The sequence below is a fragment of the Haplochromis burtoni genome, unplaced genomic scaffold, assembly GCF_018398535.1.
Source record: "Haplochromis burtoni strain Fernald_Lab_line unplaced genomic scaffold, NCSU_Asbu1 Contig_1781, whole genome shotgun sequence".
In the NCBI taxonomy this organism is placed as follows: domain Eukaryota; kingdom Metazoa; phylum Chordata; class Actinopteri; order Cichliformes; family Cichlidae; genus Haplochromis; species Haplochromis burtoni.
The window spans coordinates 7777-13159 of NW_024584142.1; the positions used below are offsets into that span (position 1 = coordinate 7777).

Genomic DNA, 5383 nt, shown 5'->3' on the forward strand with positions numbered 1-5383 from the left:
GTCAGAACTGCTACCTGCTGCTGATTCGTCAACAAAAGGTGAACAAGTGTCATTAAGACCATCTCGTGTTGCCTGAAGAGGCTGACGGATATCTGGTCTTGACCCAAGGGCATCTTGTGTCGCCTGAAGGGCATGTTCTGTTGCCCGAAGGGCATCTTGTGCTGCATGAAGGGCATGTTGTGTTGCCCGAAGAGTATCTTGTTTCGCCTGAAGGGCATCTTGTGTTGCCTGAAGAGAATCTTGTTTCGCCTGAAGGGCATCTTGTGTTGCCTGAAGAGAATCTTGTTTCGCCTGAAGGGCCTCTTGTGTTGCCCGAATGGCTTCTTGTTTTGCCTGAAGGACCTGAGAGGCATGTTGTTTTGCCTCGAGGGCCCGAAGTGCATCTTGCTTTGCATGAATGGCATTTTGTTTTGCCTGAAGGGCATCTTGTTGTGCCTGAAGGGCATCTTGTTTTACCTGAAGGGCCCGAAGGGCGTCTTGTTTTGCCCGAAGGTCATCTTGTGTTACCTGAAGGAGCCGAAGGTTATCTTGTGTTGCCTGAAGGACCCGAAGGTCATCTCGTTTTGCCCGAAAGGTATCTTGTGTTGCCCGAAGGGCGTCTTGTGTTGCCCGAAGTGCATCTTGCGTTGCCCGAAGGGCGTCTTGTTTTACCTGAAGGGCGTCTTGTGTTGTTTGAAGGGCCTGAAGGCCATCTTGTGTTGGTCGAAGGAACTGAACGGTATCTTGTCTTGGCTGAAAAGCCCTAACGGCATCTTGTGTTGGTCGATGGGCCCGAACGGCATCTTGTGTTGGTGGAAGGAACCGAACGGCATCTTGTGTTGGTTGAAAGAACTGTACTTGTGTTTGAAGGGCCTGAAGGCCATCTTGTGTTGGTCGAAGGAACCGAACGGCATCTTGTGTTGGTGGAAGGAACCGAACTGCATCTTGTGTTGGCTGAAAGAACTGTACGGCATCTTGTGTTGGTCGAAGGGGCTGAACAGCATCTTGTGTTGGCTGAAAGAACTGTACGGCATCTTGTGTTGGTCGAAGGGCATCTTGCGCTGCCTGAACTGAAGTTAGTTCAGCTCTTGCTGTTCTATTCCGTGTTGGACTGTACATCTTGTTCTAGTGGCTGTTATGCACCCAGGTATGAACATCCAATGATATACAAGAGTTGAAAAACAAGCTTACTGAGAATTTAGGGATGAACTTCTAAAACACTGGTTTAGAGGCTGAGACACGGGTTTATTCTGGATCATTAGGTTACGATCTAACTTCGGAGTCTTCTTTTTCTCCTGTGCTTTCGCTTCCACTCGAAGTTTCACTTCTTGATTTTTTATGTTAAGCGATATATCCAAATTCCTCCATCAAGGGAAATTGAGCTTGCCTTTGTTTTCAATGACCACTGAAAATGTTATGAACTATTCAAAACATTTTACAGCGACTTTGGCTGTTGGAGTTTTCCCCTGGTGGAAAACACAGAATAAAATTCATTAACTAATTAAAACTCTTATAAACACAGTGCCTCACAGTGTTTATTTTAATGCGACAATGGTAAATGATTTATTAACTCATTCACTGCCATTGACGTCTATAGCCGTCAATGGCAGTGAATGAGTCAATGGGTTTAACTCATTCACTGCCAATGGCTGGCAGGGGTGACTATGTAACCTTAAAAAAAAAACCCCAAAACTTTCAATCAACAGTATAGACCAGGGGTGTCGAACTCCAGACCTCGAGGGGCGGTGTCCTGCAGGTTTTAGATAACACCAGTCAGCACACTTGAATCAAATGATTAGGTCATTACCAGGCCTCTGGAGAACTTCAAGACATGTCGAGGAGGTAATTTAGCCATTTAAATCAGCAGTGCAAGGACATATCTAAAACCCGCAGGACACTGGCCCTCGAGGCCTGGAGTTCGACACCTGTGGTATTGACCAGCGGTCCCCAACCTTTTTTGCGCCACGGACCGGTTTGTGCCCGACAGTATTTTCACGGACCGACCTTTAAGGTGTCGCGGATAAATACAACAAAATAAAACTAGTACCGAAAAAAAGAAGATTTATTCATAACACACGTGAAAAGACCCAGGAAAACAGAGTTAACGATAAAACGATAACAAAATAACGCTGAAAACCGATAAAAACCCTGAAAACCATACATTTCACACCTGAGCCTCAACTCTCGCGGCCCGGTACCAAACGACTCACGGACCGGTACCGGTCCGAGGCCCAGGGGTTGGGGACCGCTGGAATAGACAATATAAATATGACACAGCCCATAGAAAAATACTACAAATACTTGAAAGTTACAGGTGAAAATGTAAATGGCATGTGCCATCTTAATACTGTTTAAACTCTGAAAAATGCATACATGGCTTGCAAAGAAAAATATGTAGCTTTAGCTGGTTCTTGCATTTCCATGGCACAAGTCAAATGTCCGTTTTTATGCAGATTTTCTCTTTCCCCGTTTATGTGAATGAGGAACAGTTTTACTTTGATTTGCTTTTTGTATTTCTATATTAGTTTCAGGCTTTTTTATTTAGCATAAAATATATATTGTTGAATAAAGTAACATCATGTCATTTGTAGGTGCATGTTTTGTCTAACAAATATGTCCCATAGCCAATGAAATGCATTTTATTTCTTATATTTAACTGCTGTGCTCCAGTGCAATTCCTTTCCAGCCCCCTGTTTGAAAAAATCCCAGACCGCAGTAACACTCGCTCCATCCATCACTTATCCCAGCTGAAGTCATTTGAAGGCAATAATAATACAAATTGATTATACAGAATGTTAAACACACTTTGATAAGTTATTAGAACTCCTTGTATTTTTACTCAGTTGTATAAAGCATTTGTATTCTATTTTTACCCTATTGTATATTTTATTCTATTTATTCTACTGTATATAGTATTTTATTTTATTCTATTCTGTACAGTTGTGTACAGTATTTTATTCTTATTGTATTCTAATTTTTGCTATATAACTTTTGCACTGTTCACTTCTGCTGTGACAAAACAAATTTCCCACGTGTGGGACTAATAAAGGTTATCTTATCTTATCTTATATTTATGTCATTCATGCAAGGCAAGGCAAGTTTTTGTATAGCACAATTCAACAACAAGGTGATTCAAAGTGCTTTACAGACACATTAAAAAACAAAAACAATAAAAAAAAAGCATGATTTAAAATTGATTAAAAAAAATAGATAAAATCAGAGATAAAATCAGTAGTTAAAATGTAAGTTTTGAAATTTAAGCTTAAAAGTGTGGATTTGGTGCTTTATTCAAATGCAGCTGAGAACAGGTGAGTCTTCAACCTGGATTTAAATAAACTGAGTGTTTCAGCTGATCTGAGGCTTTCTGGGAGTTTGTTCCAGATATAAGGAGCATAAAAGCTGAATGCAGCTTCTCCGTGTCTGGTTCTGACTCTGGGAACTGATAAAAGACCGGATCCAGATGACCTGAGGGATCTGGAAGGTTCATACTGGGTCAGGAGGTCACTGATGTATTTTGGTCCTAAACCATTCAGAGCTTTATAGGCCAGCATCAGAACTTTAAAGTCTATCCTCTGACGGACAGGCAGCCAGTGTAAAGACCTCAGAGCTGGACTGATGTGGTCCACTTTTTTGGTCTTAGTGAGGACTCGAGCAGCAGAGTTCTGAATGAGCTGTAGTTGTCTGACTGATTTTTTAGGTAGACCTGTAAAGATGCTGTTACAGTAATCAAGCCTACTAAAGATGAATGCATGGACTAGTTTTTCCAGGTCCTGTTGAGACATCAGATCTTTTATCCTTGAAATATTCTTGAGGTGATAGTAAGCTGACTTTGTTATTGTCTTAATGTGTTTTTCTAAGTTTAGGTCTGCATCCATCACTACACCCAAATTTCTCGCCTGGTTTGTGGTTTTTAGGTGTATAGATTGAAGTTCTCTGGTGACCTGTAATCGTTTTTCTTTGGCACCAAAGACTATTACCTCAGTTTTGTTTTTGTTTAGCTGGAGAAAATTGTGGCACAACCAGTCATTAATTTCCTCAATGCATTTACCAAGAGCCTGTACAGGGCATGCAAGGCAACAATCATAAAGAAAACAAGAAGAAAAATAGACAAAGAGAAAGTCATAAAAAAAAAAAAAAAAAAAAAAAAAAAAAAAAAAAAAAAATTAAAAACAAAAAAAAAAAAAAAAATAAAAACAAAAAAATAAACTAACCTAAATAAACATGCTTTAATAAAAAAATCAAGTTTTAAACCGAAACTGAATGACTTACGGGAGACGTTTACTACTACTGTTCTATCGAAATTTTAAACGAATATCCTCATTATGTGGCTCTCATTTTTCTTAGAAACAAAAATTAGGTAAAAAAATAAACAAATAAACTGCTAATTCTTTGTTTTTACATTTATCGGGTCCCAATATGCCCGAATATCAAAGAGAAATAAAAAAAAATGCATGCCATGGAAGAGTTCGGGTCTTAGGAGGTTAACGTTACTTCATAGTACACATTTGCTTTACATTTCCTCGCTTTCTGTCTGTCACACCAGATCTGCTCATATTAATCGAGGCCTATGTTTCAAATAATCAGGTCTACAGGTAATCCGTGTAAACAAACCCCACCGAGACCCTTCCTTCAAAACTTTGATACATTTTAAAAGTGTAACTGTTATAGATAAATTTGCTAGAGATGCTCTCGTGTTTCCTTACCTGCTGCTGGAGCTCCCATGTTAAATCCAATCTCGCATTTCCTCCTTCGACTCGAATAATTAAATAAATAAATTAAAAAGTGCGAGTTACTCTGTCGATGTTACTCAGGTGAAGACGTGTACGTTTCTAATCTTCTCCAGTTATTTCAAAACTCCGCTAATGAATAGTCCCGCCCACCTTTTTTTCAGGTGCGTCTTCTTTTTCTTCTTCTTCTTGATATTATTTATTGACGGTTTGCAAACAGCAAAATAGTGCTTTACCGCCACCAACTGGTTGGAGTCTTGACTGAAATGTGAAAATCAATCAAATCCTCTCAAACAAATGCGTCTGCCTTAACGTTTGCTGGATCTCTATCAGGATGTCAGGTCTGCAGTCTGAGTGACTGTCTTGTAAACTGGCCAATGATGAACTCGAGTCTGAGCATAACACAGATCTCAGCGGGTTTGCATCTTCAATCCACTGGACAGCTAGCAGTGTTGAAACCACTTCTCCTGTTTACACTGAATCATCACTGATCCCTTTCCTTACTTTGATATTAAACTCATATGCCCGCACTGTATGTGAGTTTATTTTATTCCAGATTCGATTTTTTTTAAAGTAGACCAAACACTTTATTTAAACATTATCCATTTCCTAATTTAGAAAGGAACTCCTAGCTTTAAAGGATGTGTTGATACTTTTCCTTGTTGTTTTTTCAGGTT

General features: G+C 39.6%; 1 long non-coding RNA gene across 1 annotated transcript; it reads right to left on the minus strand.

The window, feature by feature from the left end:
- Positions 1-1189: 1189 nt before the first annotated feature.
- LOC121813489 lies at positions 1190-4831 on the minus strand. Its single transcript, XR_006053732.1, has 2 exons — positions 4683-4831; positions 1190-1445 (listed from the first exon to the last, which is right to left on the minus strand). It is a non-coding gene; the product is annotated as an uncharacterized LOC121813489 (long non-coding RNA).
- Positions 4832-5383: the final 552 nt, after the last annotated feature.